This window comes from Procambarus clarkii, chromosome 28 (genome assembly GCF_040958095.1).
Source record: "Procambarus clarkii isolate CNS0578487 chromosome 28, FALCON_Pclarkii_2.0, whole genome shotgun sequence".
In the NCBI taxonomy this organism is placed as follows: Eukaryota; Metazoa; Arthropoda; class Malacostraca; order Decapoda; family Cambaridae; genus Procambarus; species Procambarus clarkii.
In genome coordinates, this window is record NC_091177.1 from 7,984,789 (window position 1) to 8,011,799 (window position 27,011).

At 45.5% G+C, this 27,011-nt stretch overlaps 1 protein-coding gene across 8 annotated transcripts in view; it reads right to left on the minus strand.

The window, feature by feature from the left end:
* The window catches only part of Trpm (transient receptor potential cation channel, subfamily M), a 397,144-nt gene that overhangs the window by 202,078 nt on the left and 168,055 nt on the right, over window positions 1-27,011 (minus strand). The gene's annotated exons all lie outside the window — the stretch shown is intronic.

Consider the following 27,011-nt stretch of genomic DNA (forward strand, 5'->3'; position numbering starts at 1 on the left):
GTCCCAATAATTCAGATATTTTATGGTTTCTAAGAACGCCGTATATGTTCTCTGTATTCCCTCTAATTCAGAGAACTCTCCCGCTCTGAAAGGGGAAGTGAGTACCGAGCAATACTCAAGACGGGACAGCACCAGTGATTTAAATATTGGGGTCTTTGGTTTGATCGTTCTCATAATCCATCCAATCATTTTCCTGGCCGCCGCTGTATTTGCTCGGTTTCCTGATTAATCCGCACACAGGTGGATTTATTTAATTACGTAATTAATTCATTAACCAACAATTGAGCGAATCACAATGGAAAAGGTCAAAACACAATGGCCGCTGAGGCGGGAATGGGGTGTGAAAACAGTGAGAGAGAGAGAGAGAGAGAGAGAGAGAGAGAGAGAGAGAGAGAGAGAGAGAGAGAGAGAGAGAGAGAGAGAGAGAGAGAGAGAGAGAGACTTTATTTAATGAACAAAGTTTATTCCTAATGATGCATATAATAGGCTCATAAAATAAATGGGTTTCTAGGAGCAAGTTTCAACTGAGCTGAGGTAGGATTACAGTTCTTGCTTGTAGTTTCACCAGGTTCATTGTATGATAGTTACTATATACTCGTTCCCTGTGTGATAGTTCACAAGTGTATGTTTTACACACACACACACACACACACATACACACACACACACACACACACACACACAATTATGCATTGTCTCATAATTTAGTATCATTCTCTGATTATGAGTTTGCTCCCCAAAATTGAATGAGATGTGTTTGTGGATTAGAATTGCAGTCTCTTCTCGACAAACAATTTAGTTAAACCGGAGGGAAATGTGTGTGTGTGCCCAACAGCAGAGCTGTACAACAAACACTTTAACAGCTCTCCTGGTTGTCAACCACGCAACCTAACACCCCCTTAAAAATAGCGTTGCTGGGAGAGTGTGAGCATAAATTAGCCACCACTCTCCTACACCCACTCAACACATCCCCCCCCCCCTGCACCAGCTCATATAAACTAATCAAACAACATCTACAAAAAAACTTTTTCCACACCGCTCCTGTGCCAGGTAAGTCCACTACGGGCTCGCCATAGCCCGTGCTACTTGGAACTTGTTCCCAGTAGCTGAATCTATAACAACAACGTCTACAAAAGCCTACCGGGGTACTGCATGCTTAGGTCCACCTCTCCGTCGGTCTTACCTGGAAAGAAAAAAAATATCTTTGTGAAAACTATTCAATACGTAGAATAGGAATAACTTGGGCAGACAGTCCGTCCTCTGGAGCGGTCACCAAGTCACACAAATGATGGACTAAATTCCCTGAACCAAACATATTCCTTGATAGTGTTGAAATACGAAAACGTTCGGAATTTGTATTTCTTCATTCTTCCTTTGTGGACACTTATGCACAACCGACTCACGTATTTGTGTACAGTGGACACAAGTACAGTATACCGAGATTACATACGTTGTTCTTTTAGATTCAGCTGCTTGGAACACAAAGTTCCAAGCAGCACGGGCTATGGTGAGCCCGTCGTACTTACCTGGCACAGGAGATGTGAAGATTACATATTGATGATGATTGATGAAGATTAAGTCACCCGTGAGGTGGCACGGGCATGAATGGCCCGTAAAAGATTACATAAACACACACAAATAAGTATAGGTTCTCCTCACCTCACCCCATCATACTGCTTGATACCTGCTTCATGAGGTTCTGGGAGTTCTACTCCCAAAGCCCGGCCCGAGGCCAGGCTTGACTTGTGAGAGTTTGGTCCATCAGGCTGTTGCTTGGAGCGGCCCGCAGGCCCACATATCCACCACAGCCCGGTTGGTCCGGCACTTGGGGAGCCGGACTCTCATTTTTGGGACTGAGTAGTCCTTAATAATAGACAACGACGAAGTATATGGATCAGATGCAGATAAAAGTCACAATAACGCGGCTGAAAAAGTTGGCCAAACCACACACTGACAATCGCACACTTGATAATTGTCCAGGACGGACCGAAACGTCGTCGTCTCTTCAATTTCTAGTGTGTGGTTTGGTCAGCATATATGGATCAGATGATTGTTGTGTAATGCCATTTAATGTTTGACGCGATGGGTATCTTCCGCCTGGGTCAAATGAGAACCATCAAACAGTTAAATATATTCACTTGAGTGTTAATTACTGAGATCAGCTCTCGAATGTATTCGTAGTGTTCAAGTGTTCGTAGCCTCCTTCCATTGATGGTGCGTGCAGAAACAAATGCAAATGTGCCATTCAAGAATTTAATAACAATATCCAACTTATTACATACACTCGTCCTTGACTGTGACATGCACACACAGCCAATATTAGCGGGGAAACACACTTAACGAACACACAAGCAAGGGCACTGACCTAACACAAGTATAGAGATTGAGCCAAGAAATTATTCCTTCGACAAAAATTTTGTAAATTTTATTATCAAGGAGACGAACTCCGGATCTTTCTGTCGCGTGTCTGTACAGTCACCCTTCATGAGGCTTCATTGTTTACAGTGGTGGGGCTGGACCACTACACACACACACACACACACACACACACACACACACACACACACACACACACACCACACACCACACACCACACACACACACACACACACACACACACACACACACACACACGGACACGCTGTGAGGCGAGCTGATAGCATCTGGTAATATTAGACGGGTGGCACAAGACAGTTATCTGTATTAAGCCCCACACTTGAGCTGCTCCAGTCAACACATCTCGGCACTCGTAGACCTGCGGTTTACCAGCCCGTTATCACATGTTGCCAAGCATCATATTAGAAGTGGACTGGTTAATCAGAAGCGTTCAGACCTAGGTAACCCTCGGGTGTCCCTCAAGTTACAGCCCCGCTCCTGTGCCAGGTAGGTCCACTACGGGCTCACCATAGCTCGTGCTACTTAGAACTTTTTGTTCCCCAGTAGCTGAATCTTAAACAACAACAACAACCCACGGGTGTCTGTGAGGACCTTTTCCCATACCTCTTTACCCAGACAGGTAAATCCAGTCCCACAAGTTCGATGGTGGCAATGTGTGTTTGTTGACTCACGTGAGGGATGATGTGAGAAGAGTTGGTGGAGCACAACGACGATTGTGCCATGAGGTAGATAAGCAATGGATAAAAAATAGAAGACTCGCAATAACATCACAAATCACGCGCAGGCGATGAGTCACAATAACGTGGCTGAAGTATGTTGACCAGACCACACACTAGAAATTGAAGGGACGACAAATGAAGGGTCGTCCCTTCAATTTCTAGTGTGTGGTCTGGTCAACATCACAAATCACTTTACAAGAATCCAAATTAATAGTATTAGGAAGGGAAAAACGAGCTATAGAATCCAGCTCAACACGACTTTAAAGCAGGAACATTGTGTTTCGCAACTCCTTGATCCCTGCTACAATATATTGAGGAGGCATTAAAAGTATACCAAGATCCAGTATGACAATAAATCAAAGAAAAAACTAGTCTGAGCACGGCACTGTACCTTGTTACAGCACGACACTGTCCCGACTACTCCGCCAGGGACAAAGTATAATACAAGACGCAGATAATTCTCATAGAATGGAGAGAACAATAGTTCTTGGAAATGATAACGGCAAGCGACCAAAGAGTAAATTAATCGTAACATCAGCCAAGAAAAAAGTGGATGATGAGAAATGTCAAAACTCAAGATACCAAAACAGACAGTTCTCTTCAAAGCAGTGAAGCTCTCGCCTGAAATAGCTCATATTCTGAGCTCATTCCAAGACTCAAAATACCTGAAGCAGAATATATATACAAGATATTCTTTAATGTTTACACAGGGCAAACAGAGTTCACATTAAAAAAATGAACACCAGACACCGCCTCAAACCTTTCCAACCATACTCTCTAGCAAGGACACCTGAGATACCTCATAGTATACATAGAAAATACTTGATTCATCATGTTCCTCATCTGACTCACGGACTAGACAATCCCCAGGGAAGCCAAGCCTCGGGCGGACCGTGGGAGGAGGCGAACTTAGAACCAGCCACAGCTAACTACTGGCAAGCCAAATGTTGTTGTTGTTTTAGATTCAACTACTGGGAACACAAAGTTGAAAGTAGCACGGGCTATGGTGAGCCCGTAGTGGACTTTCCTGGCACAGGAGCGGGGCTGTAAATGTGTCGCCTCAGGTAAACAGACACTATGAGGGGAGTGTCGAGGGGAAGAGCTGAGAGGGGACGGAGTGTTACGAGGGTTGGTAAGTAATAATCCCCTTGTTTGACTTGACACTGTCTCGAGTAGTTAAGCCAGTTCCAGCTGCGTCTGGGTACAAGTTTTTATTATTATTATTATTTTCTACCACAGGCGTGGCCACACATTTACAATGCTAAGCGGCAAATATATATATTTTCTACTGTACTCCATGGGCAGGGTTAGAGATTTGTTAAACATATAGTTCAGGGATTTATTGAACAATATATATATATATATATATATATATATATATATATATATATATATATATATATCTTACTTTGACAGGTTCTGGGTACAAGTGCCAGGATGAATAAACCTTACTGTTTCCCTTAATGTACACAGAATAGAGATGTAAATCTCTGGCCCATTCAGAATTTCAAGGCATAAATAATTTCACCGTCAACCAAACAAAAATTACGGAGATTAGTAAAGGAGTTATATAGTTGTCTGATTTCCTGCTACGAGAAATCTTATCAACTATAGTCTAGATTAGATTCTCCGGCTACTAAGACGCATTCTCCGCACGTCCAAGGCGCTAAGAAGCAAATATGATCTATTTGCAGCGTCTTCAAAGTCCAAGAAACATTTTAGGACTATTCCTGCGACAGTCCACTATTCTTTAATACTTAAAAGATGTCTCGCCTGAGCAGACCTACTCGGGAGCCGGGGACGGGAGCTGGAGCCACACAGCGCCAGCTGGATCTACTAAACACCGACGTTATGGATACTGTTTATAGATAATAATTTTTCTATAAAATATTATACTAAAAGTTATAACCATAGAGAAACCCGCTGATAAATATACTAATGGTCGGTTATATCACTTTATCAATGGTCGATTAAAAGTATCCATAATAAATGAACTAACCAGTCAACCAATTAACCTATCACCGTAAGGTATCATGTTTACGTAAAAATACCATTTACCACAGAAGAGACACATAACAAAGCAATACGAGGACTATCTTGGTCATTCACATTACAACACCTTCGTTGGTAACCCTGAGCCCTTCTTCACCCTCCCCCCCCCCTTCCCCTTTACCTCCTCCCTTTCCATTCCACTCCTGCCTCTCTCATTCCCCCCCCCCCTCCCGCCTCTCTTCCACCACCTCCACTCTGCCTTTCCACCCCACTGCCTTCCCTCCTCTGCCTCCTTGCCTCCCCACGTTTCCTCGACGCTTGCCCGGGGCTGAAGGTCGCCGCAGTTCTCCAGAACATCGATAAATTGTCCATTTACCGCCACTCTTGAGGCTTCGGCGGACTGCTTCATCCATCGCGTCCTTTCACTCCCCGCCCATCCTTATCCCTGCCCTCCATCATCTTCCTATCAAGTGTTCTATTTTATATATTTTTTCCGCTATCAACTTAAAAAAACAATTTTGCAATTTCCGTTCTATTCCAATAACCAGCTCTTCCTGGTATTTCCATCCTGTCACAAATCTCTCTCTCTCTCTCTCTCTCTCTCTCTCTCTCTCTCTCTCTCTCTCTCTCTCTCTCTCTCTCTCTCTCTCTCCCTTTCTCCCTTTCCACATTATACAACTCGGGGAAAACATCCACTTTCCGCCATCACGGGAAGACCTCAGCGCTCCACCTATAGACAAGCTTCGCGCCAGTATAAGGCGAGAGCTGAGAGTTCTGCCAAGTGTAGGGAAAATTAGCGTCACTAGCCCGTGGAGATGTGGGCCCCAGTGAGAGCTGTGGACCCCAGTGAGAGCTGTGGGCCCCAGTGAGAGCTGTGGACCCCAGTGAGAGCTGTGGACCCCAGTGAGAACTGTGAGCCCCAGTGAGAGCTATGGGCCCCAGTGAGAGCTGTGGGCCCCCAGTGAGAGCTATGGGCCCCACTGAGAGGTGAACTTGAGACACGAGAAGGGAACGTCTTGCGAAATGTGGTGAGCAAAGTTCACAGCAGATATGATAAGCTTCTCAAGGCACAGATACGTGTTATGGCTTTACACACTATTTATTTCCTGCTATTTTAGCTCATGTCGCTCAAAATATCTGTGGGAATGTTGTAATGCCGAAAACGTTATTTATCCATGAATCAATCAACATATGGCAGTATATAGTATATGGCAACATATCGCAGTATAACGATACAAGGGCAGTGATAGCCCTTCACATTAGCCTAATGTGAAGGGCCCCGGTGGGCCAAGAAGGCCGCCCGTTCTGCTAAGGTGTCCCCCAACGTCAAGAAACTGTGGTACTAAAGTGGCCTTATCCTAACCTACCAGAGGACCCAAAACACAGAAAACGGGACAGTATGTCAATTTCGAGAGCCGTTTTCATTTTCTAGTACGACGTTTTTTGGCCTTAGGTAGACTATACGTCAAAATGCGACGTGTTATTAGGAGGACAGGTCTCGGAGGTAGCGTCTCCAGGTTCCATAGTCATAACATGATAAAGGATTGAAAATTTTGCTAATTCAAATAGCAATAGTATGGTAGACGTAAATTGGACTGCTGATATATAGAGATCTTATGTTGGTCAAAGGTGAGGCGCTCATTTGTTAAGGGGAGTATTTTGATGTATTTGTAAATATATTCACAGAATAATTATGATTTATGTCAATTGGTAAACCACTTACTATAGTGTTCTATATATTTATTGTATGGTATTCCATGTATTATCCTGCTAACAAATAATATAAATTACCTTCAGAATGATGGCCTCACAGTCTGATAATTGCTTCATATACTGCTTGCATATTTATATTAACATATTTAACAAAGTTTGGAATTCATTTGCGGTTTAAAATAGTTTACAGATCTCGCCACTCCCTCTAAAATACTGGCCAGCGAACAAGAACTATAAGCAAAAGCGAAAAACACAGAATATTTCCTAACTAGACACCTCACACAGGCAAGTGCAGAACCTGCGGCTTCACACAAACACAAATGGGAGATGACATGCACAGATAACTCTGGATACAAGCCATAAAGATACTCACACAAAATCTAAAGGCGCAGCAACATGCCCTAAAGTCACAACAACAACAACAACAACATGCCCTAAAGTCACAACAACAACAACAACAACATGCCCTAAAGTCACAACAACAACAACAACAACATGCTCTAAAGTCACAACAACAACAACAACAACATGCCCTAAAGTCACAACAGCAACAACAACAACAACATGCTCTAAAGTCACAACAACAACAACAACAACATGCTCTAAAGTCACAACAACAACAACAACAACAACATGCCCTAAAGTCACAACAACAACAACAACAACATGCTCTAAAGTCACAACAACAACAACTTGCTCTAAAGTCACAACAGCAACAACAACAACAACATGCTCTAAAGTCACAACAACAACAACAACATGCTCTAAAGTCACAACAACAACAACAACAACAACATGCCCTAAAGTCACAACAACAACAACAACAACATGCTCTAAAGTCACAACAACAACAACATGCTCTAAAGTCACAACAACAACAACAACAACATGCCCTAAAGTCACAACAACAACAACAACAACATGCTCTAAAGTCACAACAACAACAACAACAACATGCTCTAAAGTCACAACAACAACAACAACATGCTCTAAAGTCACAACAACAACAACAACATGCTCTAAAGTCACAACAACGAGCCCTGATGGTGAAAATAAATCACAGCATGACACAAAACAGCATTACATTGTCATCAAACAAAAGAACGACGTCCAGATTCAACCAGCAGGGGGGGGGGGGTAAACCTCCCCCCTGTAATGACGTCACTGGCTCGTGTCCTGGGGGGGGGGGGTGGAAGGATAACGTGGGTCTCCCCCCCCCCCTATCCACCGTCCCCGACCCACACACACCCTCCCTATCCCATCCCCTTCACCTCCTGGCCCTCAAGCTACTGAAGAAAATATATATTTCCTTTTCCTTTGAATTCGTCGAAATCTTCAAGAAAACTTTGGGAATTTTCAGGACTCACGGTTTAACATGTGGAAGGTAATTGTGTAATTTGGAGCCGGTGTGTCGAAGGAAACTGTGTTGTAATTAATAGGTGTAGTTTCGCAGCTTAAGAGACAATAAATAAATTTTGTAATGGGCAATATTTGATTATTCACACAGTGTGTGTGTGTGTGTGTGTGTGTGTGTGTGTGTGTGTGTGTGTGTGTGTGTGTGTGTGTGTGTGTGTGTGTGTGTGTGTGTGTGTGTGTGTACTCACCTAGTGTGTGTGTGTGTGTGTGTGTGTGTGTGTGTGTGTGTGTGTGTGTGTGTGTGTGTGTGTGTGTGTGTGTGCGTGCGTGTGTGTGTGTGTGTGTGTGTGTGTGTGTGTACTCACCTAGTTGTACTCACTTAGTTGTGTTTGCGGTGGTTGAGCTCTGGCTCTCTGGTCCCGCCTCTCAACCGTAAATCAACAGGTGTACAGGTTCCTGAGCCTATTGGGCTCTATCATATCTACACTTGAAACTGTGTATGGAGTCAGCCTCCACCACATCACTGCCTAATGCATTTCATTTGTCAACCACTCTGACACTAACAAAGTTCTTTATAATATCTCTGTGACTCATTTGGACACTCAGTTTCCACCTGTGTCCCCTAGTGCGTGTGCCCCTTGTGTTAAATAGCCTGTCTTTATCTATCCTGTCGATTCCCTTGAGAATCTTGAATGTGGTGATCATGTCCCCCCTAACTCTTCTGTGTGTGTGTGTATCAGAGTGTGTATTAGAGTAAACAATATAAAGAACACAGCAAACCTCCAATCTAATGTAAGTTAGATCTTTCAACAGGCCACAGATAATAATATGATGTTTAATGAAAATAAGTTCAAGCTCCTGCGAATTGGAAAAACAATTAAAATTTAAAAACGGAATCAAATCACACTATAGAACGAAAAAAGCAATGTAAAGGATCTTGCAGTAATCATGTCAGGAGATCTTTCCTTTCAGAACACCGTAAAGTAGCTGTCACCTTGTGGTTACCTTGTAATCATTTCGGGGCTCTTCGTCCCCGCGGCCTCGTCCTCGACCAGGGGCCAGATTCACGAAGCAGTTACGCAAGCACTTACGAACCTGTACATCTTTTCTCAATCTTTGGCGACTTTGTTTACAATTATTAAACAGTTAATGAGCTCCGAAGCACCAGGAGACTGTTTATAACAATAACGACAGTTGATTGGGAAATTTTCATGCTTGTAAACTGTTTAATAAATGTAACCAAAGGCGTCAACGATTGAGGAAGATGTACAGGTTCGTAAGTACTTGCGTAACTGCTTCATTAATCTGGCCGCAGGCCTCCTGGTTGATGGACTGGTCAAGCAGGCTGTTGGGCGCGGCTTCTCGCAGCCTGACGTATGAATCACAGCCTGGTTGATCAGGTATCCTTAGGAGGTGTTTATCCAGTTCTCTCTTGAACGCTGTGAGGGGTCGGCCAGTTATGCCCCTTATGTGTAGCGGAAGCGTGTTGAACAGTCTCGGGCCTCTGATGTTGATAGAGTTCTCTCTCAGAGTACCTGTTGCACCTCTGCTCTTCAACGGGGGGTATTCTGCACATCCTGCCATGCCTTCTGGTCTCATGTGATGTTATTTATGTGTGCAGGTTTGGGACCAGCCCCTGAGGTATTTGCCTGTATTATCACTGTTAGTTCTAATACACGTGCTGTCATTATCTCGCGATAGTATTGATGACATCCGGGACTTGAAGTTGACCCAGATTTTAGGTCTATTATTTTAAAAGTGTGGGAGTCTTACTTCAAGATCATGCTCATCACATAAATTATAAAACTCGAAATCATAATTTTAAGCTCATTTGCCAGGTGCTCTGTCCTCTCTTCATGCCCCAACCATTTGAGCTGGACGGTAGAGCGACGGTCTCGCTTCATGCAGGTCGGCGTTCAATCCTCGACCGTCCAAGTGGTTGGGCACCATTCCTTCCCCCCGTCCCATCCTGATCCCCTTCCAAGTGCTATATAGTCGCAATAGCTTGGCGGTTTTTTTTCTGATAATTCCATTCCATTCTGTCCTCTCTCTTAAGTTGTTTTATGTCCGGCTTTTTAAAAAGTTTTTGTTACACTCGTATTTCTAAAAAGTACGAGCTCAGATTTTGAGCGCTTTATTGGATATGTAAATATATTGGATATCCGCTCCAAAATGATGAATCAGAAGTTTTAATTTGTCTATTCGAAAGAAAAAAAAGGTCAAGCAAGTCATAACCATTTTGATAAAATTCCTGGTTAAAAAAAAGTAATTTTTCAATAGTTGTTTAAACTGAGATATCGTTGATGTGTTCCAAAATTGTTAGTAATTCTGGAGTATTTTAATAAATAAGTACTCATGCGTGATAAATATATCCTACACTGTTAGGTTATCAAATGTATACACACTTTATAATAACTAATAATTATTATTTATACAACACGTACCCAACCCAAAAATTACCGCAAGACATGAAGGAAACATTTTGTTAAAAACAGCTGTATGAATGAAGCTGTATGAAGAACAGCTGTAGGAGGCCTGGGCAAGGACCGGGCCGCGGGGACGGTAAGCCCCGAAACCATTACAAGATAACCACTCTTCCGGCCAATGGCCACCTCTATGGCCCCAAGACTATTAAAATAAAATTCCATTTTTCATTCAGATAAAATTTCCTTCTCGACGTCTTTCAAGGTGAAGATTCAAAATATTTTGGTGCGGGTTGCTCTCTGCTAGACAGAGGAGAAAAAGCGGGTAGGGGTGGAAAAGGGGTTGGGGGGGTCGGAGAGGACGGGGAGAAAAGGAGGGGGTGAGGAGAGAAAAGGGGGGTCAGGAGGGGGAAGGGTGGGGGTGGGGGGCCCAGACCGACAGTGAAAGAGAGCAAACTGACAAGTCTTCATTTCCTCGACATATCTAATTTGTGTTCAGAGTCTTTTTCCCGCCAAAAAGTCCGTAACTAGAAGACCGCGACATTCGCTCGACGCACGACCACGCGCATACAATAGAGGGTAAATTATCATCAAAGCAAATACTTACAATAAACAGTATACATACATTTCTCTCATTTCGTTGTCACCTGCGTATGAACCTCCCGTAGCATATAGAGGACCAACGCTCCTGTAGACTCGCTTGTTTTGTGGTAGGGGGGGGGGGAACTAATACCCCATTTGTTCAGTCTGATCGCCGAAGTTTCTCTTTTATATACTTTGTGGGGGAATAATTAGCTTTAGGCTACCCGCTCCTGTTATAATTGTTCCATTGGCCTTTTTTTTGTATAGACATCTGCGTTCGCTCGGAATCAGCGCTTGAATTGTTGATATTTAATTTAGTGAACGGCCCTCATCATCTCAAGATCATCTCAATCATCTCAAGATAGCCCTTCACACTTAATATTTCGTTTTGACCTATTATCTATATTTATATTTGTGTGGACTTTTGTGAGTTTGTGATCTGAGTATGTAGTGTATTTGTGATAGTTAAGTCGTAGTATTTCTGGAGTGCTTGTGATAGTTAAGTCCCGAGTATTATCACTCCTACTTGAATCCGTTTATTTAATTAATATACTTAGGTACCTTTACCTGTATGCAGCTGCCCAATATGAAGGGTTACATAGTGTGCCAAGAGCTAGATATGTCATACTGAAAAAAAATCTACATCTGACAGGATGGTTAGTCCACTTGTGATTGGTAGCGAGTACAACCTTGTCACAAAACGTAAGGTTTTAGACCCGTGGGGTTATTTGTAGTTGGGTTACCTGATACAATGTACTCTGTATGACAAACCATCCTGTGTGATGGGGATTTTATAGCATAACGTAGCTAGCTTTTTTGACACACTGTACTCCACTTCATATAGTCTAGGGTAGCTGCACTAATGCAGATGTACCTAATGTATTAATAAAAAAAAAAGATACAATGTAATTATATGTTATCCGTCTTCTTAAACTGGGCACGTTGAAGTCTCCAAGGAACATAATATCCCGGACGGGAATTTCTAGATAGTTTTCTATTTTGTGTACCTGTTCCACATATTGTGCAGTTGATGCATCTGGTAGTTAGTAAATGTCATTTAAGAACTCTCAGCATACAAGTTCCTCTTCAATATACAAATCTACTCTTTCATTCCACCTATTAGGCATCCAGGCTTAAGTATCTTGAGATCTCTAGCCTTGAGGGAGCGCGTAAATGCTCCGAGCATTGCATTTTACTCTATTAGCAGGTCATTTATAAAAAGGAACTTTGTTTCTCGTTATTAACTTTAATCCTTATAGATCTAACCGCTTGGACAAGTCGGTACACCGTCAATCTCGCTTCTTGCAGGTCGGCGTTCAATCCCCGACGGCTCAAGTGGTTCGGCACCATTCCTTCCCCTCTGTCCTGCCCCCAGCTCCCCGTCTTCATATTCCTTTTAGATACTGAATAGTCGTACTGCCTTGGCGCTTTCTCCTGTGAATGACCTAAACTTTAGGCCTATATGTAGGCAAATATTACTGCAGCCATTTGGCAGCGGGTGAGCGTTCCTGGAATTAATTATAGAGCACATTTGAGCACAAATGAGCACATTTGTCTCCAGGAAGTTAGAGCGCCACATCCATGTTAGAGCTCCACATCCATCTATGTTAGAGCTCCACACCCAGCCATGTTAGAGCTCCACACCCAGCCATGTTAGAGCTCCACACCCAGCCATGTTAGAGCTCCACACCCAGCCATGTTAGAGCACCACACCCAGCCATGTTAGAGCGTCACACCCAGCCATGTTAGAGCGTCACACCCAGCCATGTTAGAGCTCCACACCCAGCCATGTTAGAGCTCCACACCCAGCCATGTTAGAGCACCACACCCAGCCATGTTAGAGCACCACACCCAGCCATATTAGAGCTCCACACCCAGCCATGTTAGAGCTCCACACCCAGCCATGTTAGAGCTCCACACCCAGCCATGTTAGAGCACCACACCCAGCCATGTTAGAGCACCACACCCAGCCATATTAGAGCTCCACACCCAGCCATGTTAGAGCTCCACACCCAGCCATGTTAGAGCGCCACACCCAGCCATGTTAGAGCGCCACACCCATCCCGGGAGAGCGATGGGCGCTTAATTAATGTGTCCAGTATTGAGAGCCGCAGTGGTAGTGAGGGCCGGCGGTAGTTGCAGTGTTGGGCTCTATTATATTTTTGTTGTCAAATTATTTAAACTTTAAAAGCGTTTTTAAGCAATTATAAACTGACGTAAGTAAACGGAGGTCCCTAGAATGTTGTGTTGGTTGTGTAAGCGAGTGGGACGTCAAGTTTGACGTCAAGTTTGACGTCCCACTCGCTGCTGCTGCTCTAGTTGACATCATTGTTTCCCAAAATAGACTTACTTGACTGGAATCATTAGTGAAGAAATTGGGTTGCAGAGACGGGTGAAACAGCGGCCCGCGGTGGTGACGAGGAGGAACCAACCGGGACAAATTCTAATTATATCTTGATCTCCAAGTGATGACGATTGGTCTCCCCGGACAGGGTAATAATGTTTAGTTACGTGTTCCAGACAGAGCGCATATCATACCGGGGAATAACCAGGCGTCTTCAGTGTCACAATTAGTTCTACTAATTGGACACGAATGGTAACTGCCAATTGGTCTTGTGCAGTTTCTCTGTTCTTATGTCTTTATGTTCACAAATCTGCCCATAGTAGGAAAGCAGATGTAAAGGATTTTGGAATAATGTTGTCTGACGACCTAACGTTTAGGGAGCATAACCAAGCAAATATTGCGTCAGCCAGAAAAATAATAGGATGGATTACGAGAACTTTCAAATCCAGGGATCCCATCACAATGGTTGTACTATACAAATCACTTGTACTGAACCGTCTAGAACACTGCTCAATACTCATTTACCCCTTTAGAGCAGGAGAGATTGCTGAAATAGAGGGAATACAGTGAACATATACGGCCTTAATAGACGCGATAAAGCACCTATATTATTGGGATCGTCTCAAAGCTCTCCAAATGTACTTACTAGAAAGGAGACGAGAGAAATATCATGTAATATACACGTGGAAAATACTGGAGGGCCAAGTACCAAATCTACACAGTAAAATAACAACATACTGGAGAGAACGATATGGAAGAAAACGCAGAATAGAACCAGTGAAGAGCAGAGGTGCCATAGGCACAATCAGAGAACACTGTATAAACATCAGAGGTCCGCGGTTGTTCAACGTCCTACCAGCGATTATAAGAAATATTGCCGGAACAACCGTGGACATCTTCAAGATAAAACTATATAGTTTTCTTCAAGAAGTGCCGGACCAACCGGGCTGTGGTGGGTATGTGGGCCAGCGGGCCGCTCCAAGCACCAGCCTGTTGGACCAAGCTCTCACAAGTCAAGCCTGTCCTCGGGCCGGGCTTGGGGAGTAGAAGAACTCCCAGAACCACATCAAGCAGGTATCTAATATCTTCCACGTGTATATTATTATGCATCTCTCCCCTGCGCTCTAGAAAACAGAGATTTAGAATTTTCAATCGGTCCCAATAATCAAGATGACTTATAACAGTATTTGCCGCATTTCTCCATTTTAGATGTCTTAAGATGAAATCACCAAGCAAGATGATGTTATTGGCTGGATTTGTGAGGTTTTCTAAGCGGTGTTCTACTTTCATAAGTTGGTCATTAACCTGCTGAGGATTTGCATCAGGTGATTTATATACAAGGACAATCACCACAATTAATATTTTTATTTTGGTAATCAGCACTTGCACCATATTGTTTGTGGTGTTTAGCAGTTGTGCGGATGAGTATGTCTTTGATATAGACGCTGACCCCACCCTGGAACTTGTGATGCACAGGCTGACCCCACCCTGTAGCCTGTGATGTACAGGCTGACCCCACCCTGTAGCCTGTCATGTACAGGCTGACCCCACCCTGTAGCCTGCGTTTCCTGTCACACCTGAAAAGAGTGTGCTCCGGTATCCATATTACACTGTCATTATAGTCCTTAGTGAGAGTTTCGGTTAAAGCTGCCAACATTTGCCTCGTATAAGAGGCCAGTTATAAAGTGGACTTTGTATTGCGTGTTTTGATACCTTGTGTGTTGACAAATATGAAAGGTGTTGTGGTGTTTGTGGAAGTGTTGGGTATTGTACCTTGGTGTTGGTATCTATGAGTCTGATACGGCTGCCTCATTATCTATGTCCTGTTGAGCATTTAATACCTGGTTGATACCTGGTTGATGGGGTTCTGGGAGTTCTTCTACCCCCCAAGCCCGGCCCGAGGCCAGGCTTGACTTGTGAGAGTTTGGTCCACTAGGCTGTTGCTTGGAGCGGCCCGCAGGCCCAAATACCCACCACAGCCCGGCTGACCGAGTTGACCACATTTGACCGAGTTGACGGTACAGTCTGGATATTTCTTGCCATTCTGTTTCTTTTTCATTCTACTCGTTATTTTTATCCTCTAGTAATGCCACTGTCCTACATAACTACCCGATAACCAACGCAGATATGACAATACTTAAAACAACGTGTCCGTCCATTTGACCTTGAATAGGTTAGTGGTTTAATGCCAGAAATAACGATTGATTTTCAGGAGCCTTGACTGAAACGTGACATTGGACTATGGAAGTGGTTGGGCAGCGTTGCTACCCTCAGGCCTCGTGTCTCCTTCCAAGTGGCATACAGTCACACTGGTTGAGCTGCGTTCTCGTGATAATTACCTTACAGCGCGCAGCTCAATTGTTTATGGGAACAGTTTGGCAAAGTTGGGTTTTGGCCTCATAATCAACGGACGGTTTTTTTTAACTGTGTGTGTGCGCGCGCGCCTGTATGTGTATGTGCGCGCGCGGGTGTGTGTGCATCTTGCACCAAGAAGGACATAAGGACAGCATATTCAAACTGTGAAGAAGAAGAAGAAGAAGAAGCTGGAAACACAGATAACCTGAAGAGATGTGAGGAATTCTCGTAGCCAGCACGAGTGGGTGAACACTTGGAACGCCCCTAAAGAAGAAGCCAGGAAAGCCACCTCCATCCACAATTTTAAAGACCGAATTCGACAAAGAATTCGAACGTCCGAATAGTTTAGTTGTAATGCAACAGGTACGACAAGGCTAAGAGGCGGGGCATAAAGAGCTATCCCCCACTTCCACCCCCACCCCCCACCCCAGTGGAGCCGGTGGCTGAGCGGACAGAACACTGGACGCGTGATCCTGTGGTCCCGGGTTCGATCGAGAAACAGTGGGCAGAGTTTCTTTCATCCAGATGCTCCTGTTACCTAGCAGTAAATAGGTATCTGGGAGTTAGTCAGCTGCCACGGGCTGCTTCCTTGGGGGTGGAGGCCTAGTCGAGGACCGGGCCGCGAGGACACTAAGCCCCGAAATCATCTCAAGATAACCTCAAGATAACCCCCCCACTCACCCAACACCGTCAACACCACAACCTTCATCACCCTCGCTACTACCATAGTCATCATTACTCACTATCATCATAACGAATATCACTAACCTCCCCCACAACCACCATCATTGGCTACCACCAAAACCACTATTACAGATACCACCATCACAGCCTCTCACAATCACTCACTACCACCATTACCACCACCATCAGCGTCATCATGCACATCATGTGCATATTTTCATCAATAAATCATCGAGTCTTGCCACTCCAGTGACAATTTTGTCCACATACTCAAACCATAGCAGTGTGTGTGTGTGTGTGTGTGTGTGTGTGTGTGTGTGTGTGTGTGTGTGTGTGTGTGTGTGTGTGTGTGTGTGTGTGTGTGTGCGCGTGTGTGCGTGCGTGCACACGGTGTACAAAAGCGTGCCTGGGAGTGAGTGCGGTCGCACTGCTCCTGTGCCAGGTAAAGTCCACTTTTTTTTCGCAGGGATATTCCTGCGTGGGCCCTAAGCCTCTGGCTGGCCCACTAAGTGTTGCTTGTTTCTGTTTTACTTCGGCGGAGTATGAGTATTTATGACTCGTATGGTCGCTTCAGTAAGATAAAGTCCACTACGGCCTCGCCATAGCCCATGCTACTTGCCCCCCTCCTGTGCCAGGTAAGTTACGGGCTCACCATAGCCCGTGCTACTTGGAACTTGTTCCGAGTAGCTGAATCTATAACAACAACAACGTGAGTGCTGTCGGACGGGAGACATCTCCCGTCACGCAGGGTGCAGTCGCACCTCCACAGATCTCCAGTATCATCTAATGATACTGGTAATGGCTCCAAAGGACCACCACTTACGGGCTATTCATGCCCGTGCCACCTTTTGGGTGGCTTAATCTTCATCAATCAATCAATGAGTGCGAGCTGGTGGCAGCGTGCGTGCGGGTGTACAAGCCCAGGTAGACCCGCCACCACTCGAGAGCACCCGGAGCACGTCACCACACATCTGCCAGAGAGCTCTCACCCATAACGGCAAGGACCACAGTCGCACACTTAACGATTTTCAGCCCACAGAGCCACCACCTCTGTGGCGCAGCGAGAGGGCGGCCAGGGGGGCCAGGCCCTGCTCTCCCGCAGCCCTCAGCCCTCATATAACATGCTGATTCCCCACCAGCTAATGCAGGTCGGGGGGGAGGAGGGGTAGAGGGGACGGAGAGACGTGGATGAAATGTGTTCCTTCCAACGAGCAATGTTTGCGGCAGGAAGGTATCATCGTGAGTGAATGCATTTCTGGTATAAAACTCGCTATTTGATCTTTATTGCCCAGGAGGCATTGTTAAGGTGAGTGGGGGGGGGATGGGGTGGGAGACGGCGTAGAGGGTTATCTTGAGGTTATCTTGAGATGATTTCGGGGCTTTAGTGTCCCCGCGACCCGGTCCTCGACCAGGCCTCCACCCCCAGGAAGCAGCCCGTGACAGCTGACTAACACCCAGGTACCTATTTTACTGCTAGGTAACTGGGGCATAGGGTGAAAGAAACTCTGCCCATTGTTTCTCGCCGGCGCCCGGGATCGAACCCGGGACCACAGGATCACAAGTCCAGCGTGCTGTCCGCTCGGCCGACCGGCTCCCGACCTACCCGGGTAGGGTAGGGTAGGGTAGGGTAGGGGGGGAGGGATGAAATTGCAGCGTTGTCGATGATAGTGCTATGCAACATACGCTATCAGGCAGCTGCGTCATGCAACGTTCAATATTGAAGAAGTTTAACGAAGCATTCACCATTGCACGAGTATCCTGCACTTCTGGAGGCGTGTGGTGCAACACACCACCAAACACACGGCCAGGAAGTGTTTGGTGGTGTTGAGTAGTGAGGCAACACTCCCACACACCTCTCACCCAAACGTTATATACCTGGAGCCAGTATTCCCCCAAGCACTTACGCAAGCACTTACGAACGTGTACATCTTTCCTCAATCTTTGACGGTTTTGGTTACATTTATTAAACAGTTTACAAGCATGAAAACATCCCAATCAACTGTTGTTATTGTTATAAACAGCCTCTTGGTGCTTCGGAGCTCATTAACTGTTTAATAATTCGAAACAAAGCCGCCAAAGTTTAAGAAAAGATGTACAGGTTCATCAGTGCTTGCGTAAATGCTTTCGTGAATCTGGCCCCTGGGCGCAGTATTCCCCCAAGCACTTACGCTTACGAAACCTGTACATCTTTGCTTAATCATGGCGGCTTTGTTGACATTTATAGGTTATGAACTCCGGAGCACTACGAACCTCTTGAATAAATACAAAGCCGGCAAGTTCGTGAAAGGATGTAGGGGTTTCGAAGTAGGTTTGGTAAATACTTGATGACTCTCGTAACTAGTGTTGGAAAGTACTAGTCAAGCCTTATAACTAACCACACGAGTATCTAGGATCATCCTCGGGGCTGAGGGCTTATCATGCAGGTAATCCCAGGATAACCTGAGTATGATAGCTCACACCACCCTACATAAAGAATAGTACGTATAGTAACTACTGGTGGAACGTAATAAAGTGGACTGTTGTACCACAAAAGTACACGTTTTGTACTATTGGAAAACTCCAAATGCCATTCTAAAAAAAATGAAACAGTAACTATACAGCCTAATCCAGCCTGAGGAGGCGCCCAGGTGAGGGAGCAGTGTGAGGCGCCCAGGTGAGGGAGCAGTGAGAGGCGCCCAGGTGAGGGAGCTGTGAGAGGCGCCCAGGTGAGGGAGCTGTGAGAGGCGCCCAGGTGAGGGAGCTGTGAGAGGCGCCCAGGTGAGGGAGCTGTGAGAGGCGCCCAGGTGAGGGAGCTGTGAGAGGCGCCCAGGTGAGGGAGCAGTGAGAGGCGCCCAGGTGAGGGAGCTGTGAGAGGCGCCCAGGTGAGGGAGCTGTGAGAGGCGCCCAGGTGAGGGAGCTGTGAGAGGCGCCCAGGTGAGGGAGCTGTGAGAGGCGCCCAGGTGAGGGAGCTGTGAGAGGCGCCCAGGTGAGGGAGCTGTGAGAGGCGCCCAGGTGAGGGAGCTGTGAGAGGCGCCCAGGTGAGGGAGCTGTGAGAGGCGCCCAGGTGAGGGAGCAGTGTGAGGCGCCCAGGTGAGGGAGCAGTGAGAGGCGCCCAGGTGAAAGTGCCTCACATTGCTGGGGGGGGGGGGAAGTAGAGTAGGGTGGAGTAGGACAGAACAAAAATATAGAGAAAATACTGTGAAGTTTTATTACAAATAAAAGTAAGGTATGAGGAGATGGGAGATGAAGAGGGAGGTGAGAGGTGGCGGCACAAGAGAGGGTGGAAGGGGTAACCCTTCCCATGACCACCATCAGTCACAACACCCAGCGACCCCTTCCTTCCCTTCCCTTCCTGGCCAATATCTTACGAGCCACCGGACACCAATGGGGAGACATCACACTGTTCTAATAGTAGCATCCTCTGTGTTTACTCTCTCTCTCTCTCTCTCTCTCTCTCTCTCTCTCTCTCTCTCTCTCTCTCTCTCTCTCTCTCTCTCTCTCTCCCTCCCTCTCTCTCTCTCCCTCCCTCTCTCTCTCTCCCTCTCTCTCTCTCTCCCTCTCTCTCTCTCTCTCCCTCTCTCTCTCTCCCTCTCTCTCTCTCCCTCTCTCTCTCTCCCTCTCTCTCTCTCCCTCTCTCTCTCTCCCTCTCTCTCTCTCCCTCTCTCTCTCTCCCTCTCTCTCTCTCCCTCTCTCTCTCTCCCTCTCTCTCTCTCTCTCTCTCTCTCTCTCATGATTATCACGTTAAAGGGAAGACCTGCTAGCCTCTCAGATGGCAATATCTCTCAACAGACCCTCCGCCTTACTTCTGAACGGTTTTAACCAGGGAGCCGCCACACCAGAAGGTGTTCTCGTAGGCTCTTTCACCACACAGATCTCTCACCCTTTCTTCCCAGCTGTCAAACCCCGCCCTCACCCTTTCTTCCCAGCTGTCAAACCCCTCCCCCACCCTTTCTTCCCAGCTCTCAAACCCCTCCCCCACTCTTTCTTCCCGGCTCTCAAACCCCTCCCTCACCCTACCATATATTGATCTACTCTCCCCTACCAAGACACTGGTCGTGTCTCGAGCATATGATCACCTTATTTCACCCTTGACTACCTACCTTGAGGTGATTCCTGGAATCAACGTCCATGAGGCCCTGTCTCTGACCAGACCTCCGGGTTGGTGGTCTGGTCAACCCGGCTATTGCACGCTGCTACTCGCAGCCTGACGTATGAGTCACAGCCTGGTTGATCAGGTATCCCTTGGAGGTGTTTATCGAGTTCTATCGACCATAGATACCAACACCAAGGTACAATACCCAACACTTCCACAAACACCGCAACACCTTTCATATTCGCCAACACACAAGGTATCAAAACACGCAATACAAAGTTCACTTTATAACTGGCCTCTTATACGACGCAAATGTTGGCAGCTTTAACTGAAACTCTCACTAAGGACTATTATGACGGTGTAATATGGATACCGGAGTACACTCTTTTCAGGTGTGACAGGAAACACAGGCTCCAGGGTGGGGTCAGCCTGTACATCACAGGCTACAGGGTGGGGTCAGCCTGTACATCACAGGCTACAGGGTAGGGGTCAGCCTGTACATGTCAGGCTACAGGGTGGGGGTCAGCTTGTACATCACAGGCTACAGGGTGGGGGTCAGCTTGTACATCACAGGCTACAGGGTGGGGTCAGCCTGTACATCACAGGCTCCAGGGTGGGGTCAGCCTGTACATCACAGGCTACAGGGTGGGGTCAGCCTGTACATCACAGGCTACAGGGTGGGGTCAGCCTGTACATCACAGGCTACAGGGTGGGGTCAGCCTGTACATCACAGGCTACAGGGTGGGGTCAGCCTGTACATCACAGGCTACAGGGTGGCGTCTGCCTGTACATCAAAGGCATACTCATCTACACAGAGCTTCTAAACACCACAAACAATATGTTAGAAGTGCTGATAACAAAAATAAAAATACTAATTGTGGTGATTGTCCTTGTATATAAATCACCTGATGCAAATCCCCGGCAGTTTAACGACCAACTTATGACAATAAAACACTGCTTAGATAACCTCACAAATCCTGATATCATCATGCTTGGTGATTTCAACTTACGATATCTAAAATGGAAAAAGGTGGCATATACTGTTATAGCAGAGAACCCCAGGAAGCAGTCTGAATGAACAGTCACACACACATATGACCTCTTGCAGATGTGTGACAGATTTGCTTTAAACCAGCAAATAGTAGAGCCAACTAGGAAAGAAAACATCCTAGACCTTCTTTTTTACAAACAACGATGAGCTAATCAGGGACATAATGATTACAACTACTTGCTACTCAGATCACAACCTGATCTTAGATCATACAAACATGGGCAACAGACCTGTGCAGCCAATCTCAAATCCCAGAAGAGGAGACTTCAGCCAATTCAATTTCAATAACAAACTGATTACCTGGGAACTAATAAACCAAGACCTCGTAGAATTATGCTGGGAAGAATAACTACATAATGCAGACGATTGCTGTTGTTAAAGATTCGCTACCTGGAACAAAAAGTTCCAAGTAGCACGGGCTATGGTGAGCCCGTAGTGCCTTAATGCAGACGTAATCCAGTGCTTCGAGAAAATAGGCACTGCAGCACTAGAAACATGTTGTTACGGCAATGTTTTCCTTAGGCACGGAGAGCCAGCCTATTCCTTTACCGCCTATTCAACAACATATCTGCAGACCAAACTCTCACAAGTCGAGCCTGGCCTCGGACCGGGCTTGGGGAGTAGAAGAACTCCCAGAATCCCATCAAGCAAGTATCAAGCAAGCAGGTATCATACTCAAGTATACGAAATCAACAACAATAATACGTGCTCAGAAGCCTGTGTCTAGACAAGACCCCCCCCCCCTCAAGTACCCGAGACACGGAGACACTGTCTGGGGCCAACCCCACTCGCCGGTCGACCAGCTGGCTCCTAACCTATATGGGTTTATGCCCAAGTGTAACACACAAACATTCTTTACCTGGTTGATACCTGGTTGATGGGGTTCTGGGAGTTCTTCTACTCCCCAAGCCCAGCCCGAGGCCAGGCTTGACTTGTGAGAATTTGGTCCACTAGGCTGTTGCTTGGAGCGGCCCGCAGGCCCACATACCCACCACAGCCCGGTTGGTCCGGCACTCCTTGGAGGAATAAATCTAGTTTCCTCTTGAAGATGTCCACGGTTGTTCCGGCAATATTTCTTATACTTGCTGGGAGGGAGGCTTTGCTGAATATTTTGTACACTCCCAGGATGGGACACAGGCAGCCTTTATTGACCTAAAGTCAGCTTTCGATGTAGCGAATGGCGAAATAATATTAGAGCAACTTGCTGAATTTGGAATCAAAGGTAATCTTCTGAGTTGGATAAACAGCTACCTATCCAACAGGCGTGCTAGTGTCCTATTTAAAGGAGTTAAAAGTACAAGAACAGATACATTCGAACTAGGAACACCTCAAGGTGGTGTCCTAAGCCCTATGCTCTTCAATATACTTATGCACAAACTTATCCATGACATACCTGTCCAACCTACGGAAACTGTTATATGTTATGCTGATGATATTTGTATTATGGCACACAGTAAACCAAGGCTACAAGTGTTACTTGATGCATTCTCCAAGAAAGTAGTAGAATGTGGCCTCATAATCTCTGTTGATAATACAAGGGTTCTTATTCCCCATTCTCACACTAGCTTGATCACTATGACATGGCCGCAGGTGTCATGGAAGACGAGCAAAACACAGATGTAATATACACACACTTGGCAAAAGCTTTAGACAAACGTGATCATGGTGTTATTGCGCACAAAATTCGTGCAAAAAGAATTACTGGCAAATTAGGGAGATGAATCCTCAACTTCCTAACTAACAGAACGCAGAGTGTAATAGTCAACACAGTAAAATCCGGAACATCTGTGAAAAAGCTCAGTCCCCCAAGGTACCGTACTTGCTCCGGTACTTTTTCTCATCCTAATATCATACATGACAAGGATACAAACTACAGCACCGTATCATCATTTGCAGTTGACACTAGGATTTTCATGCCATGCGAGTAGACAATATAGAGGACACGGCAAATCTCCAATCGGACATAAATCGGGTCTTTCAATAGGTCACATACAATAATATGATGTTTAATGAAAATAAGTTCCAGCTCCTGCGCTATGGCAAAAATTAAAATTAAAAAACAGACACCATATATAAAAGTGAATCAAATCCCACTGTAGAACGAAACAGCAATGTAAAGATTCAATCTATGGTGTGATTCAGTCTATGCAATGTAAAGGACAATCTAGGAATAACTATGTCAGAAGACCTTACCGTTACAGAACACCATAAAGTAGCACTGGCATAAGTTTGCATTATCTAGCTGTTCTTCCCAGCTTAGTTCTGCGAGGTTTTGGCTTATTTGTTCCCAATTAATCCGTTTGTTATTAAAATTGAATTCGATGAATTCTCTCATTCTCTTGGATTTGAGACTAGCTGCACAGGTCTGTTGTCCATGCTCGGTTGAACTTCGATTAAGTTGTGATCTGAGTAAAATGTATTTGTAATCATTATGTACCCCTGCTTCGTTGTTTGTAAAAATAAGGGCTAAGGTGTTATATTTCCTAGTTGGCTCTACTTTTTTGCTGATTTAAAGCAAATCTGTCACACATGTGCAGAAGATCATTTGTGTGAGACATTTAGACTACTTCCTGGGATTCTCTCTGCTATAACAATATTTGCCACATTTTTCCATTTTAGATGCCTTAAGTTGAAATCAGCAAGCAAGATGATGTTAGGGGCAGGGTTTGTGAGGTTTTCTAAGTAGTGTTCTACTTTCATAAGTTGGTCTTTAAACACTGCTAAGGATTTGCGTCTGGTGATATACAAGGACAATCTCCACATTTATCATTTCTATTTTGATTATCAGCACTTCCACCATATAGTTTGTGGTGTTTAAACAGTTCGGTGCAGATGAGTGTGTTTACTAGTTGTGTTTTTGCGGGGGTTGAGCTTTGCTCTTTCGGCCCGCTTCTCAACTGTCAATCAACTGTTTACTAACTACTTTTTTTTTTCCCCACACCACACACACACACCCCAGGAAGCAGCCCGTGACAGCTGACTAACTCCCAGGTACCTATTTACTGCTAGGTAACAGGGGCACTTAGGGTGAAAGAAACTTTGCCCATTTGTTTCTGCCTCGTGCGGGAATCGAACCCGCGCCATAGAATTACGAGTCCTGCGCGCTATCCACCAGGCTACGAGGCCCCAAGTGTGTCTTTGATGAACAGCCTGACCCCATCCTGTAGCCTGTGTTTCCTGACACATCTGAAAAGATTGTTCTCGGATATCCTCTGGTATCGCCCGGGTATATGCAAACAATGCTCCGTGGTTATGAGAATTCACGACTCAGAAAATCTGCGTCGGATATTATTTTCCCAGCCTGAAATGAAAACTGGTTGATACCTGGTTGATACCTGGTTGATGGGGTTCTGGGAGTTCTTCTACTCCCCAAGCCCGGCCCGAGGCCAGACTTGATTTGTGAGAGTTTGGTCCACTAGGCTGTTGCTTGGAGCGGCCCGCAGGCCCACATACCCACCACAGCCCGGTTGGTCCGGCACTCCTTGGAGGAATAAATCTAGTTTCCTCTTGAAGATGTCCACGGCTGTTCAGGCAATATTTCTTATGCTTGTTGAGCAGCAAATGCTCAGGATAGAACAAATTCTAAAGAGTTAACACAATGTTTACTACGGATGGCATGAGTAATGCCAGCCTCACCACTCGCTGACTCACACAGCTGAACACAGGTAATTACGAAGGAGGAAAGAGAATACACTTGGCCATGAATGAACTGAGAGTAGAGAGCGCTAAACCAGTGTGATAATATATCACATGCTAAGAATATAAGAACTGGATCGTATCCTTTAATTAACAAGCACGTGCAAAGGTTACGAAGACAGGATACGAACTGGAAGAGAGTGAAGTGCTTGTGACAGAGAACTATATATCGTACGCTCTTTCCTCGGAGTTTGCTCAAAGAACTTGTACATTCACTTATTGTGCTCGCCAAGGTGAGGGGCGGGGACGAAGCGTGACCTCATCACTGAGAGGCAGTGAGTGAGTGAGTGTGAGTGAGTGAGTGAGTGTGTGTGTGTGTGTGTGTGTGTGTGTGTGTGTGTGTGTGTGTGTGTGTGTGTGTGTGTGTGTGTGTTATTTACCTAGTTGTATTCAGTTGCGGGGGTTGAGCTTCGCCTCTTTGCATATCATGCAAGGTGATGGACAAGACTGTGCGAAAACAAATATAACATCTGGAAAGAACTTTGTAACACATCACCAGCATGAGTTCAGGGATGGCAAATCTTGCCTCACAGGATTAAATGAAGTCTATGTCCCGGCGACAAAAATTAGGCAAGAAAAGGAAGGGTGGGCAGATGGCATATTTTAGGATTGCCAGAAAGCCTTTGATACAGTACCATCCAAGAGACTAGTGCACAAGCTGGAGATGCAGGCAGGAGTGAAAGGAAGGTACTCCATTGGATAAGGGAGTACCAAAGCAACAGAAGACAGCGAGTCACTGTGAGGGGTGAGATCTCAGTGGCGAGACGTCACCAGTGGAGTTCCGCAGAGTTCAGTCCTTGGACCTCTACTGTTTCTAATATATGTAAATGATCTGCCAGAGGGAATAGACTCGTTACTCTCAATGTTTGCTGATGATGCAAAAATTATGAGGAGGATTAAGACAGAGGAAAATAGCAAGTAAGCTATTAACAAAAGAAGGCGCCAAGGAAAATATTAAGAGGTTACAAGATGACCTAGACAAACAAACTGAAGGCTACTAAAGTTCAACCAAAGTAAATGTAAGGTGATTAAACTAAGTAGAGGGAACAAGAGGCCAGACATGGAGACATTAGAAAGAAACTTTTTCAGTGTCAGAGTAGTTAATAAATGAAATGCATTAGGAAGTGATGTGGTGGAGGCTGACTCCATACACAGTTTCAAGTGTAGATATGATTGAGCCCAATAGGCTCAGGAACCTGTACACCTGTTGACTGACGGTTGAGAGGCGGGACCAAAGAACCAGAGCTCAACCCCCACAAGCACAATTGGGTGCGTACACACACACACACGCACGCGCGCGTGGGACAAGGTTGTACGTCAACCGTGCCTAATCAGCTCCAGTTTCTCTATCAGCACACAAATATAACTCTTACAAACAGCACCAAGCCGACAACAACAAGAGACGCCGTGTGGACAGTAGCGCCTGGAGCATCAAGCACGCAGCACGACATAAGCAGTTAGTTCCTTATATGCGGAGCGTAAGTCACACCACCGTGGCTGAAGATGACACACGCAGTTAACCCGGCCTCTCAACCACACCGTCTCGTTCTCTACATTATGGTCCGTCATCATACAAATTACGAAATACTATGAAAAGTAGCGGCTCCACGTTTTCTATGCATAGGAG